This window comes from Aplidium turbinatum, chromosome 17 (assembly GCF_918807975.1).
Source record: "Aplidium turbinatum chromosome 17, kaAplTurb1.1, whole genome shotgun sequence".
Classification (NCBI taxonomy): domain Eukaryota; kingdom Metazoa; phylum Chordata; class Ascidiacea; order Aplousobranchia; family Polyclinidae; genus Aplidium; species Aplidium turbinatum.
Genome location: NC_137488.1, coordinates 17,927,432 through 17,943,301, shown reverse-complemented (window position 1 = coordinate 17,943,301; position 15,870 = coordinate 17,927,432). Strand labels below are relative to the sequence as shown.

General features: G+C 36.4%; 1 protein-coding gene across 1 annotated transcript in view; it reads left to right on the top strand.

Annotated features, from left to right (window-relative positions):
- The first annotated feature begins 3,886 nt into the window (after window positions 1-3,886).
- Window positions 3,887-15,870, top strand: part of LOC145786609 (receptor-type tyrosine-protein phosphatase alpha-like) — a 53,887-nt gene continuing 41,903 nt past the window's right edge. The window contains exons 1-3 of the transcript XR_014291304.1: window positions 3,887-4,347; window positions 8,362-8,611; window positions 9,143-9,259. The gene's annotated coding sequence lies outside the window, so the exon portion shown is untranslated. The remainder of the gene's footprint in view (window positions 4,348-8,361; window positions 8,612-9,142; window positions 9,260-15,870) is intronic.

Below are 15,870 nucleotides of genomic sequence, written 5' to 3'. Positions count from 1 at the left end.
TTGAGACTTATTTTTGCGGCGAAGCTTCTGCTGCGGGATGGGCATGGGAAGGATGATTGGCTGGAGTTCTTATTCTGGGGGGTGCTTTACGGTGTTCTCATTATTTGACAGCAGATAACGAGTAGGCCTACGAAAGCCTATATAATAGTTGTCATCAAAGTAGCAGGTCTAGTTAATAAAGAATAACTTATTTAAATCAACTAGATTAATGACAACATTTATTACAGTCACAAAAAAGAACTTAATATACTGTATCAATTTACCTTCTCCACATGTATCAATTTACCTTTTTCAAAAAAAGTTATAAAATTCTGATTTTTGTGTGCTTCGATGCACATTGCAGAAAAAACGTGACATGCCCTAGAAGCCTTATCAATGAACTGTCAAATGAGTTTGGTTTCATCTTTCAGGAACTTTTCTTTAATTTTCCAGACGAAAATAATCATGAGTTCAAAATTTTACGAAAATATTCAAAAAACACACTTTTACAATTTTATGCCACAAAAGCACGAGTTAGCTGCATGGTGCAATTTTTGTAGGCATTATTTTCACAGATCTTCCACCAAAGGACAATATTTTTGACTAATATTTTTTGTACATTTCTGTAGGGGGGGTGTATCAAATTACCTTCCGTATCAAATTACCTTCCCTTCCCCTACCTACAGTATATATATACAACTTACGCCTGTATTTTAAAACCCTACTCGACTTCAAGTTTGACTCACTTCGGATGTAATGCAAAACTGATTTTACAAAATGCATCTTTTATGATGAATGAAGCCCAGCAATTGGCTAGTTATGAAACATCAAACTAAAGCATCATTTTGGTACACCGTGTTTTGGTATTACACTTTAGCCTACTTCATGGGGTCGAATTTTTAGTCAGGGCCGACTTGAGCTCAAGTAAGGTTTTAAAATATGGCCCTTAATGTCTTCATTTTAGATACTACAAACAGCCTATCAGTTTTCTTCACAACGGCTCATCATGCTCATGTATCTTTTACGTGGACCACCATTTCTCATAACTTCCACTAGCCTATTTAATGGTTGCCAGCTGGTGCAGCTTCCACTACTTTGGGATACAAGTTGGCGAGCTAGAAGCTGTCCTTTTAAAGTTATTGAATTCACCAAATTGATTATATTTCATTTAGTCTGAGCTAGTTAACAGCAAATTGCTTAACATCAGATTTTTGGGCAAAAACATCAAACATCAAAAAGTTACCCAAAAACATCAAATTTGATGTAATTACATCAAGAGTGGCATCACTGCTTGCGATTGCGCGCTAGATAAAGACGAGCGATGGAACGAGACTACTAATGTCACTTCTCTCTTACGATAGAAAAAGCTTTCTCGTCCGCGTACTCTATTGGTCTGTGACTTCTGGGAGCAAATGTTCCTGCTTGTCCAGCTCTAGTCATTGAAGCACAGAGACTCTCACTCGAGTAGTTAAGATGGCAACCTAAAAGTAGTAGTAAGGTAAAGTTCCATACTTCAATCCAAGCATCGAGAGATGAGAAGATAAGGTTTCCATTATACTAAGAGTAGAATGGGCAGTTTCTTTCTCTAGACCTCCTTTCCTTCAGCAACAACGCCCACCCAATTTATGACACCCTGGGTAGAGGTGAGCGGTGTTTTGCAGTATTTGGCCTATAATGTCGTAAAGAAAATATAAAGAAGATTTGATCTTAGTTGTTGTGCAACGCTGCATAGTCTTTGTTAATACTAAACTTGTAATTTTGTTTTTATAATTAGTTTTATATCATTATTGATGTGCGCAGTATGAACAATATTGTGATCGGTCTCAACACTTCAAAACTGAACCAGATTTGAAAGACTCAGTCCAGCACACAACACAATTCATTGTTAGTTTGGAAACTTGTTGGTTTGGTTTTGAATGTTTATCCTCGGACTGACAAAGCCTTGATTGATTATTCCTGGTAGTTTCGCATACTTGCAGAGGGTCTTGACGCAGGGCCGGTTACCCAGATTAGCAGAGTGAAGTTTTCCGATTGTTGAAGTTTTTTTGTTGCCAGGTATTTATTCCATTCACTAGGTGCGGATGAATGGAGAGCAGTCCTGAAATGCGTTGCTCAAGCGCACAGCCGGGAAGTCGAACCAGCGCCGCGTGATCTTATGCCGGGCGCGTGACCACTGAGCTAACTGTTATTTTCTACAACAGTAATATGTGCAAAATGACTCACTCTTGTTCATCAACACAGGAAAGAGCAAAGTATGTAGCTAATGCCTATTTAGTGTTTTAATTTCAAGTTACAACCTAACTTCGGTCCAATCGTCTGTTTTAGTTGCTGAAGGAAATATTCTGCCACAGATGATGCAGACGTTATGACGAATTTTGTTGCCTTACCTTCAGTTTTCACCATTTAATAGAACAATATGTCCACATTAGGAAATTGCAGCACTTGTCTGACAAGATGCTTCCACAGTAATCTGCACACGTTATTTCCGCGTAGGATAAAGATATCTGAATAGCTGTTTCACTTTCAAAGGAAGATCATAAGATAGTTTGGTCAGTTATCGGCAGGTCATTCAGTTTTTGCTTGGTCAGCCTATCGTCTTCAATTAAATTTATCTATGCATCGTAAAAACAATGAACAAAGAACAATAACCTGAGTTTAGCTGTTTATAGTGTGATGTATGCTGTTATGTTTTGTATTCACTTAAGTAAGACAAAGCAAAAAAGGCATAGCTTCAGTTTTGAATGACTTATAAATGAGGTTCACATGAAACGTTGTTTTTGAAATAACAAGCTGCGATCAACATAGAACAGGTGTCATTACTGAGATATTTGAAGAAGAAAGATATAAGCAAATTTGTTTGCTTTTTGTCAAGGTTTGATTACTTAAACAAAAATAAATGCTTTAGAATTGGTCGAAGTTAGCATTGACATTATAAGTGCTTTAAAACAGTTGTGTTTAAAATAAAACCTAATGCTTTTCTTCATTATGCGCTCTTAACTATACACTATCCAGATCATGAATGAATCAGCCTTTGTTTATTTTTATAAAACTGGCTCTATATTGGAGAGCCAGACTTTGAATTTGCATAACATATTCTACAGCACATAATAATAAAGCACACAAAATGAGAAAATGTGATGATGGACAATTTGTTTGCAATCACTAATCAAACTGAATGTTTGAGATGAGAAGAAAGAAAGTAATTTAGCTATGTTCGGGCGTGATGTTAGAATATGCTCGCAATCATTAAAACCTGTCACTTTCAGTTTTTAATATTTTTACATTTTAAAACGTAACATTTTTAATAAACATGGTGTCGAATAAAACATTTCATCTCAATATTTTTGTGTCCTTGATTTTTGTTGAAGTGAAAATCGCGTATTCCGTTTAAGTTCACGAAAATTGCAAAATTAAATTGAAAACTTCATAAACGTAGAAAGCGAAACTACTAGAAGCGAAATTCGATCTATTGCATGAAATGAAAACAATAAGGACAATAAAGTTGTTGATCTTTCTTCTACATTTGCGAGCAATAACAGGACAAGGTAAGCACTGAAGCACAAACTGATTGACTGTATGACGTAATAGCATGCTAGGTTTAAGCTTTTATTGCTTTATTTTATTATTATCTTTCCAAATTTTACAATACTAATTAAGTAGCATACTGTAACTAAATCAATTAAACACCAGGGTTGGTAGTAAAGGTAAGTCCCATACTTGATCCAAGCATCGGGAGATGAGAAGATGGTTCTCATTATACTAAGCCATCGGCACTAACGAGAGTAGGGTGGCCAGTTCCTTTCTCTCGGCCGCCTTTACTTCAGCAACTACGCTCACCCAATTTATTACACCGTGGGTAGAGGTGAGCGGTGTTTTTCAACAACCAGCTGTATGTAGTAGGGTTGGTAGTAATAGATTTTTAGCAGGATGTGAATTCGGTTCTAAAAAAATTGCGGAGTTTTAACAGTAGAATATTTGAAGTAATTGCCATGGCATTATTTTGTAATTGAAGTTGCATCTCCAACTAAATCAATGCGTTTCATTTAAAATAAAATTTGCTCAAGCACAAACTCTAACAGAAATTTTTTTTCAATTTTCTGTTTATAAAGTATTATCTATTAGATTGTATGAAGGTCGTAATATTCAATTTGTACTCATAATACTTTTTTCTTTTCAGCCAAGTTTCGTCTACCTCCATCTTCATCAGGATCATGTGAATATTATATCCGATCAAATAATACTAAACTTACTTACGATGCTGCAAGCCAGGATTGCTTAAGGCTCGATTCCAGCTTAGCAATGATAAAAAGTCACACACAGCAGGAAGAGTTTAACAATTTGTTGGTCAAAAAGTATGGTACAGGTCCGGTAAGTAGAACGTTGTAACAATTACAAGTATCTAGCTATATTATAGCAAATTGTTTAAGCATGCAATAATATACATTTGGAGAGTTGATTGGTGGTACAAAACTTTTGGGTTAACTTTTATATTTGGGTATATAGGCCTGCCTACATTTGGATTTTGAATCGCATTTGCTTGTACAATACAAAGATATTGTAAACCAAGTTAGCTCTTCGCATTCAGGCTATATTGCCAGGTTGGTAAATATTTAAGTTTAGTGACCGGAATGCATGGAAGTCAAACTTTGTGTCCACCTTCAGCCAGGTCATTATGTACCTTGTCATGACACAATCATTTATGATAATCCACTTTTTGTTCTTTTTCTAGCAAATAGAAAATATTTTATATTGTGATTACTATTACTATTATTTTATATTGTAAATATTACGTATTGTGATTTATTTACAAATGCTTCATCCATTCATCAGCATAACACAAGATATCAAACAAGCAACAACTATTTTATAAATAGATCAAACACAGAATTCGGCAAAAAGTCCATGCAGGTATTGGGGCCAGTGGTCTGGTCAGAGGTTCCAAGTAGGCTAAAAACCTTATCATTTCATTGTTTCAAAAAAGAGATCAAAAAGTTAATTTTACAAAGCTACAGTGCATCGTAACTCGTAAGCGATCTGTTAGGGAAACCAACTTTTCAGTTTCATATGCAATATAACATGTTCAGTCTTAATTGATTAATCTCTGCTAGCTTCTTGGAATTTTTTGTTTAGGCCTATGTTATCTTAAATATGTTTGTTTGTTTTTTTGCGTATTTTGAAGCGCGGGAACGTTTTAACGTTTTATTTTTTTTCTCTTGTAAGCTTATTTTAAATGGCAAAATCGTCATGTCCGTAGGGTGGCAATTGACTAATAGACAGTATGGTCGTCTCGTTGTCTCCCTGTCGGTATGAAAATTTGTGTAACTTTTGCATTGTGTATATTACTTGTATATTTCAAACATGTACGTATGTTCCTGTTACTGACAAATAATACATTGATTGATTGATTGATTATAGACTTCATTGTCTCCAACATTGCATTTACGACGTAACAATTAGTTTAGCATTATGATGTAAGAGTTGTAATTGGCAATTAAAGGCAGTAATTGACAATTGTTTTGAAAATTTCAAGCATGAACAGTTTAGTGACATTGTTTTGTTGAGAACATACTTAAACCATTATTTTGCTTGTTAACATACCTGTTAACTTTTTATCATTGGTTTTGGCTCTCGAATTTCTGTTGCATACTGAAAATAACCATATATGGTGCTTACTGATATCTTAAAAACTTGAGGAGATAGAGAAAATCTGACTTCAGATTTGAGATCAGCTGCCAAAATTCAGCCAAAAACACATATTTTCATATTGTGTATCAACAAATTTTTTTTATAGACCAGTGTAATGAGAAAAGTGTAACGCATGTGAATCCGCAAGAAGGCGGCTTGACGTGGCCAGTGCTTGTAAAGGTCATGTCTGAGTTTGTTTCAGTGCCCATCGTCAAGATGTGAAGATGGCTATGTATCTAGGGTGGTGGAATGGGGCGTATTTGTTGCTGGATAAATTACTCAGCTAACTAGACACGTGCTGGTAATGCTGTTTGTTTGTTGGGCAATTTGGGCTTGTTCTCAGGGCGAGGACTAACGTTGAAAGCGTCTTGAATCGCAATCTACTGCTGGTTTTTCGAAGGAGTCTTACTTGTTGTCCTAACGCAATTCACTCAGCCTGTTGGGTAGCGGCTTATCTTCCGACAACGAGAGCAGAGTGGTCAGCGGTTGCAAACAATTTCGGAGAAGTACCTAAACTTACTCTTTTGCTGAGTGCCAAATAGAAACGAAGTTTAGTAGCCTACTACAATTGAACAGTTTTTGGTGAGGCCCGATGGGGAATCAAACCCACATCTTCCGACGCAGAGAGGAGCAATCAAACCCCCACACAATTGTGCAAGTTGGTGATGCTGTATCCCCAGTCGATGTGTAGGAAGATGAAATTGCCAGTATAGTGACGAGGGTGGATGAGATGGCCATCCCCAAGGGCGTTATATCCAGGGCCGGAGCGTCCATTAGGCAAACTATACATCCGCCTAAGCTGTAGCCTTCAAGGGGAGCAAACCTTTTTTCTTGCAATTTTTCTTTTATAAAGATGTCTTTGTGTTTCGAGTATTGTCGTAGGAACTGCAGGTCTATACTTTACAACAGCGATTCTCAACCGGTGTTCCGTGAAAGATTCAGATGTTCCACAAAAAATTTATTAGTTTGACTAGTGTCGCATGGAACACAGGTCGAAAATCACAAGAGCATCGAGTTTGTCTTTCTGCAGTTCATGCCCGAATATCAACTTTGTGTTCATCCAAACCGGTCCAGATGTCGCACTGAGAAAAAACTGAAAGTGAATGAATGATTGTTGTGTCTTTTATTTTATTGCGTTATTATAAAATTTTGTTTGGTGTTCCACAAGATTATTTTGATACATAAAGTGTTCGTGGCTCAAAAAAGGTTGAAAAACATTTAGCCTACAAGGTGATAAACGATAAAGTTGCTCTGATGCATCAAAACCGCAGATTTTATGAGCTCATCTGGAAATAGGAACTTGCATTTGCAAGCCGTCGCAAGAACCTGACATTGTTGCAACTTTTAGAAAAAGTTGGTAGGCTTCAATCAAGCAAACACATTGATGCCGATCAGTTGAGCTGTGAACTAACAGCAAAAACTAAAAAATTCCCAAAATCTATGCCCTGAATGTGCGATTGTTTTTGGTGAAATAAAAACTTGCAGACAATATAGGCTACCAAATGCTCCATAGATTTCCATATTCTACTGACGGTTTCAATATCGGTGGCAAGCGCTGAGCGAAGCTTTTCAAAGCTGAAACTCATCAAAACGATTGTAGCCTATACGCGCTACAGTGGTTCAGCATTGGTTTGTCTAGTCAGCATATCAGTTCTTTTTATAGACCTTGAATTAATGTAAAAAAGACCTGATTTGCTGTCTGGATGGTGGATTACAGTAGTTATAATGAGGGCCACTGAGTAAACAGGTCGGTTCCGGTACGTACCAAGCGTAATTCCGGGCCCTAATGCTGGCCTCTAAAAAGTTTTTTCAGGAAAAAGTTTGATGTTTGTTTAGGAAGGAAGGACACCTTGACTATCAGAGTGCAAAACAAGGACATTTATAGAAATATATCGGGTTTTTCAACAAGTTTTTAGGTATCTAAAATGATCCCGAACCCTGGTCCAAAAGTACTCACTGGACCATCTATGTCAAAGGTAGTAGCTACGATATACATCGAGCCTCGCTATGCTTTCGCGCTGAACATGTCAAAATTGGTAAAGAAACTTGCAAATGGAAAAGTTAGCATGGAATGTGATGTTTTGACTTAAACTGAGCTATATGTTAGTGCCAGTTAGTTTGGTAGCAGCATTGCGTAAGTCTTGACTATCATTTAATTTTGAATTGCTGCTTACCAATGTAAAGTAATTTAATCAACACCAATTTGAGTTGCAGAAACCTAATTAAATTATAGCTTTGGTAGAGAGGTACTTTTTAAAAACCATAGACAGACAATCGATAACAACTTAATAACATTGAATTGCATAATTCAAAATTAATACAGAAATGAAATAGATACATAATTTCGAACGTTTTCGGCAAAACTTTCTGCCCTCTTCAGTTCGTTTTAACGTTCGAAATTATGTATCTATTTCATTTCTGTATTAATTTTGAATTATGCAATTCAATGTTATTAAGTTGTTATCGATTGTCTGTCTATAATTAAATTATAACTATCATCGTTCACTTCATACAGTGAAATGTTAAGCCAATGGGGATGCAGAAATTGAACCTTGCCTGGGGTGCAAAGTAGCCTTGTGCCGGCCCTGGTTATATCATATTTCAACAACCTCTTGTTGAAAAGATTATTTCTGTGCAGAAAATGAAATCACCTGTTTTGTAAATCTCTGAAAATGTAACTATATGAATTTGTTGCAGAATCATTTCTTTTTCATCGGGGGTGAGTGGGGAGCTAACAGAATACCGAGATGGATGGACAACACTGTGATACCAACGACTACAAACACCCATCATTATCCGCGATGGAGATCAGATTGGCCGAAACGAACAACAAGCATTAGCAAAGTCGTTTTGACGACATTTGTGCTCCAAGGATCAAATAATCTTAAACGTTTATATTTTCTAAACTACAATGGAAACGCCAGAGGATACGCATGTGAAAAACTAGGTAAAAGTTTTATGTTGATTACAATTGAAACCTAACGGACTAACGATAGTCGATATCTTTTCTGACTTGTGAAAATGTAAACCGTTGTTTGGAAAAGAAGTAAACCTATATCATGTCATGCTTTGGCTTTGTTATTGCGTCCTGGCCCATCAAACTGAGATAATACCTCGGTTATCGGCAAAAGTCATAAAATTTTAACTAAATTCAGTTTGATAGTTAGCAAAAGTGTAAACCTACTTGAGCAGAGTTTAAAGAATTCTTCACATCTAAGAACGAAGACGAATTAAATGGTGACCCCCTTGCAGTTTTGAAATAACTCACCAGGGGCGTCACAACAGTAATTTCTGAACTACATCAAATCAAAAACTGAAGTAGACATGTGAGAACATGCATTGATACATGGCCTAGCCCTAAACACCGCTTTAAAGCTACGTTTTGTTGACATTGAGTGAATTGTATTTTCACTCAACTTGCATAATACGTTTGTAAAAAAGAAGTAATGAAAAACTAACTTTACTAGCTCTGCGTCAGTTTCAGGGAAGCCATGTGACAGCTCACCTTGTGGAAACAATGGCCAATGCACCGATGTCGGTTGTTCGTATTCTTGCCAATGCAAAAAAGGCTACAGAGGTCGTCATTGCAAATTGTGTGAGTAAAATTCTTTGATGCAGAACATCTTAAATTGCAATCTCATATTTGGCAAATCTTTATTGCGTTTGCTTCATTCCGGAGTAAAAAATTGAAAACAAAGTTTTCCGAATACAGTTATTTTTTGAACTTTAACAAAAAAATATAGAAGTTTAATATAAACTTGTGCGTTTTATGTCGTACCTTTACTGACCTATTAAAAGAAAACAACATTATGCCATGAAAGTATGTTCCTTTTGTGCAAGCAACAAAAAACCGCAAAATTTTCTATCTTCTTAACCTCTTAAGTGCGTATGGCGACAATTGTCGTCCGAGATAGTCGCTCTTGCTGTGCGTAAGACGACAGTTGTCGTTTTCGTGATCGCAGCTATTCATTAGGGTGGCTCATTTTCCTTGATGTTCTTTAAAATTTTTGTCAGTTTGGAATAATGTTCCATTTTGCTCACTGATATTTGTAAACCAAAATTTTTTGTTGGGTTTTAACCTTTGACCCTGGTTCACCCAAGGAGAAATTCTGAATTTTTCTGAAAAATTAGTAAATTTCGAAGTGGTTTAGCAGTATCTGAAGAGGGGATTTCTCAAAATTTGACCACGTGATTTTGATGTCACTTCCTCTGTTAACTTCCACATGGAACATCTTCACCCTACTCCAAGCCTGAGAGTCACTAATAGTGCATGCTTTTAGTGTCATTTTAGTTGATTTAAAGCCTTTTCGCAGTCAGTGAATTTATAACATAGACCAACAAAAAAAGTTTGGCACAGAAGATGAGAGTCATTATAGAGTATTTCAGGGCCCCTGATTCCGAAAATGCACTTAGTTTTTTTGGAATTGGCTCTAGTTTCAGTGCTTCCACTTTTACAAAGCTAGATTACCACTTGTATTACCACATTTGTCCTCAGATTACCACATTTTTTATTGTGATTTTCTACCCGATTTTAACCGCATTTCGACTTACTTTTACATAACAAAGTGGCTATTTTTACCCACTTGTTGCCATAGTTACAATCAAGTATTGCCAGAGTTAGGATTAAAGTTAGTAAGGGTTAGACAGCGCGTTGGGCTCGCAGTCGAGAGCCTGCATGTTCGACTCCAGCCACCCCCACTTGCTGTTGTTTCTCTGGGCAAGAAACTTTACGATAATTGCCTCTACCCAGTGATCGATTTCGAGTAATGGGTAGTACCAAATTTAAGTTATAAGTAGAGTAGACAATCGGAAACAGACATTGCCGTCGGCTGCAGCGTGGGTCAGGTGTACGTCGGAAGGTGTACACCGATGCATAGCGCTCAAGTCCGCTTTCCCGCAATGCAGGGTAAATATATGAAAAAACAAACAAACAAAAAGACCTAAAAAAATTTTTTTTTGACTTTATTTTTATCAAATTTTGACCTAATGAAATTGCTTATTTGTAAAGGGCACAGTTCTTTCTTGAATCGATACCAGTTACCCAAACATAATAGTTTGTCGATTTCAGACCCAAACGTGTTCAATAAAAGGGGCTTGTACAATAAAAGTTGCCTTGATTGCGATGCTTGTTGTCGCTCCAATCCAGCTTGATGGCATTTACTTTTTCTGTGGCTTTCAACAAAAATCCTTTTTATCACACTTCACTATGAACTCACAAAAATTGCACCTTACATCACCCCCGAGAGTTGCATTAAATTCATCAGGAAAATCTCGACAAATCTGTCTAACCTTTGCTGAAGACGATTTAGCTTGCTCAGGCATTTCTGTATTCAGTGTTGGGCGCGATAACTCATTTTTCAGTTAAGCGATAACGATAATCGATAAACGAAAAATGCCTAAAGCGATAACGATAAACGATAAATCCAAAAAAAGTTAAGCGATAACGATAAACGATAAATTATCGCCGATAATGTCCGATAACGATAATTTTTTTTTCTTGATTAGCGCTGCCCCACCCAATGCAGCACGAACTGTTTTCATCAACATGACGAAAAATCGAACATAATGTACTGTAAAGGGACAAAACTTTTTGTAAGTTATGCATGAATACAATCGCAACAGCGGCAGTAGCTATCGAATCTTCAACCTCTTGATCCAGAATCAAACCACTGAGGTAACCGCCGTGCTTATAATTATACCTTCAGATACCAGTTGGATGCTTTTATCAATTGAGTTACACTGCCGCTTACGTGCAGTAGGCAAAATAATTAAATCAAATGAAAATACCATAAAAAATTCCAAACTTTGTATTTTGCTTTCTACGGGCTGTTTACAGCAAAGTCAGCAATAATTGAAAAAATTCCAAAAAACGCAAAATGCTTGAAATTTTATCAGTAATCTTAATCGTTATTGGTAGTAAAAATGTGCATACTGTGAAATCCATCAAGCTTGTCAAATTAGTCGTGTTTGTTCAAGAACAATAACATAATTATCGTAACTTACTGATAATTTCAGACAAATTTTTCTGTTTTCTTTGTGAACACCATCATTAAAGCAATGGCAGAACGGTGAGTTGTTGAGATAAGAATTACAATATAGGCACTGTATTATTAGTGGGAATAAAAATATTTGATTGAGCGTTGGCTATGTCACATAGGTAAATCGTCGTCGTATCCAGGCTTACGCCCGGTGGTTGCAGATTTAGATTAAGTGGACGGGAAGGCAAGGAAGCCAATCTTCATGTCCACTTTCAGGCATGCCTTTAAGTAGGCCTACCATATTTTCATCGCCTAAAAAGAGGACACGTTTCGCCAGCGAGTAAAATACAAGTAGAATGTTACGTATGAAGAATTTTTTACATTCTTTTGGATATAATTATAGACTTTATGCAACAAAAGTTACAGCAAAAAAAACAGACACAAAAAATCCAGACAAGTTTGTTTTTCGCAAGCCGATTTGTGGGACAAAATAAAAATGTGATGTAGCCTAATAATGTAATAAAAATGTGACAAATCACTAAATCAGGCAACATTTACAGGTAGCCATGCCTTAACTTTTTTCAGAAAAAAAGGATCAGCTTTAACGAAATCATAAACTTACTTGCATGAAATATAATTGAAGTTGTATACAGCTCATGGCTTACTATATTAAGTAGCCATGCCATATAGTAAGCCATGATACAGCTGTTAATGAGATGCTAAGGACAGATTCAACTAAAAGGCTGTTACCTTCCTTGTACTATTATGAGTGCATCATAGATTAAATTCATTCTACATTTGCACCCACATAAGTTGTAAGTATCCGTGCCACAATTTATTTTAAAAATAATTATTTTTGAAATATTTATGTTATGCACAGTGCCCATTGGATATTTTTTTAGATTTGCTTCACTTGACAAATTAGTCAAACTATTAAGTTAGTAAGTATAATTAGTATATATTAATTTAGTATATTAATTTAGTTAGTAAGTATATATTAATTTATTAAGTATATTAGCAACGTCTACAAGCGCTATATCAATACAAAATAGATCTGGGTAAAACAATCATTTATTGCAAAAGTGTGAGAAGCTTACAATGTAAACATGTCAAACTCTTTTGCAAGTTTTTGCGTTTCTTAAAGTTTTATTTCTTTGCAATTTACTCCATTTTTTAATTTTCTTATTTTTTTTTTTGATTTTGTCCCAATTTTTCATTTTCATAAATTTGTTGATCAGATCTCCTCAAATGAGAAAATTTCCTCACATGTGGATTTGCAGTTCCACTAGCACTCATTGCTGACCACTATTTGACTACTTAAGACAATCGCAAAGCAATGTAGTAGCCTATGTTTCAATGAACCTCTAAGGTTGTTTAGAACAGCAGATCAAATAGTAGCCTACGTCAATGTTTTTTTTCAAAATCTATAAATCAGAATGTTGCATTGGTACAAAAATGGTTGGAAATTGAGAAAAAGTCACATCACAATGAAATTCTGTTGAAAATATTAGCAAGAAAACTGAAAATGTAAAAAAGAGGACATTTGAGCATTTTTGGGTGTCCTCGGAGCAGTGTTGGGCGCGATAACTCATTTTTCAGTTAAGCGATAACGATAATCGATAAACGAAAAATGCCTAAAGCGATAACGATAAACGATAAATCAAAAAAAAGTTAAGCAATAAGGATAAACGATAAATTATCGCCGATAATGTCCGATAACGATAATTTTTTTTTTCTTGATTAGCGCTGCCCCATCCCATGCAGCACGAACTGTTTTCATCAACATGACGAAAAATCGAACATAATATACTGTAAAGGGACAAAACTTTTTGTAAGTTATGCATAAATAGAATCGCAACAGCGGCAGTAAATATCGAATCTTCACCCTCTTGATCCAGAATCAAACCACTGAGGTAGGCTAACCGCCGTGCTTATAATTATACCTTTAGATACCAGTTTGATTGATTGATTGAATCTTTATCCTCGGACTGGGAAAGCTTCTTGCAGAGCTTAATCCTGGCAGTTTCGCATACTTGTAGAGGCTTTGAATCACTGATGCAGGCCGGTCACCGAGATTGACAGAGTGAAGTTTCCGATTGTTGAAGGCTTGTTGTCGGGGAACTATTCCATCCATTAGATGCCGCTGAATGGAGAGCAGCCCTTAACGTGCGTTGCTCAAGCGCACACCCCGAGAGTCGAACCAGCGCCGCTATTGATCTTGAAGTTTCTTCGTTCCAGAAGTGACGCGCTAACCAATTGAGCTATCGATGCTTTTATCAATTGAGTTACACTGCCGCTGCAGTAGGCAAAATAATTTAATCAAATGAAAATAACATAAAAAATTCCAAACTTTGTATTTTGCTTTCTGCAGGGTTGTTTACAGCAAAGTCAGCATAATATTTGAAAAAATTCCAAAAAACGCAAAATGCTTGAAAATTTATCAGTAATCTTAAGCGTTATTGGTAGTAAAAATGTGCATACACTGTGAAATCCATCAAGCTTGTGAAATTTGATAACGGATTTGCGTAGCGTCTTATATATAGGACGGCTTTTTTTTCAAAAAGTACAAACACAATTAGGAAAAAAATAATTGTGTTATGTTTTTTAGTTCATAATTATGCAATATTTAAATTTTCCGAAATTTTTTTTAAGTACTTTCTCTTTCGGCACAAATGGGTTAACTTTTTAAGTTAAATGGCACTTACGCATTTGGTTATTATTTTTGGAATAAAGTTATATCGTCAAGCTAAAAAAAATCGATCTCACAGTCTATAACCAATCTTGTGTTGTTATTGTGTGTGAATTTTGTCTTTTAAACTGAGTTTGTGACGTAAACGCACGTCTCAAGGCAAGTTCTTGTAATTTTAGTTAATCTACTCATCTAAAGATTTAATGCACTTAAAACAGTAAGTTTCGTGTTTTGACGAGAGAGATTTTATTTTTTTACGACAATTACTAAAAACTAACACTTCCAACGAAAAAAGAAAACACAAGAATAAAATAGTTGATCGTGAGGTGGCGCGAAAGACCATGTTTCCGATGTAAAAGCGGCCTCGTATTGCGACACTTTCAAAAACCACTTGCCAATTTCTGTCGCTTCGCTTCAAAGGAATCTGTACCGCCTGTGCGCTTACATTTTAATTGTAAAATTCACTCGCGATTGCCGATTGCAGCAAAACAACAAGAGACTTGTTGCATGCATTTCATTGCAATTTGCAACTCTAAAAATTATTGTGTTGTCAGGGCCGTTGCTGCAGGGGGCGTGCCCCCTCCCCTGACAACGACCTGTGCATACACACTTCAGGCACTGAAGAAGAACTGGTTTTAATTTTAGCTTCATTAACTAGGTGGCTAGTAAAAATATTACTTTTCATGGTCTTTCCACTTGTGCGTTGATCCGAAATAAAATTTATCGGCGATTAATTATCGGCGATAATCAAATATTGCCTTTGGCGATAACGATAAACGATAACTGAAAAAATAATTGAGCGATAACGATAAGCGATAAAAATTTATCGCCGATAATTATCGCCGATAAATTATCGCCGATAATGCCCATCACTGCCTCGGAGGACAATTTATTTTTCTTCAAAAAAGAGGACAAATCCTCTTAAAAGAGGACATATGGTAGCCCTACTTTAAGTGTCCTGCGAAAGACAATTTCCTGTCCTTTCGATTGCCGTTCCAGCGCTCTCACCACTCGGCTATGCAGCATAGGTAAATGAGAAAGGTTATACTGTAGGCTATTAAGCATAATTTTACCACGCAACTCGATACGCAACTGTATGCTCATGAGCGGTGTCGAACCGGCGCCCTTTCGATTGCCGTTCCAGCGCTCTCACCACTCGGCTATGCAGCATAGGTAAATGAGAAAAGTTATACTGTATTTAGCATAATTTTACCACGCAACTCGATGCGCCTATTGTCATGCAAAAACTACTACAAGATGCAAAAAGTGTGATGTCGGTCTGCATGTCAAATGCTTCAAGCAATATCATATTCTGCAATGATTTGTTTCAGTGATGGTGGCGCGAAAGACCATGTTTCCGATGTAAAAGCGGCCTCGTATTGCGACACTTTCATAAACCACTTGCCAATTTCTTTCGCTTCGCTTCAAAGGAATCTGTACCGCCTGTGCGCTTACATTATAATTGTAAAATTCACTCGCGATTGCCGATTGCAGCAAAACAACAAGAGACATGTTGCATGCATTTCATTGCATTGCAAT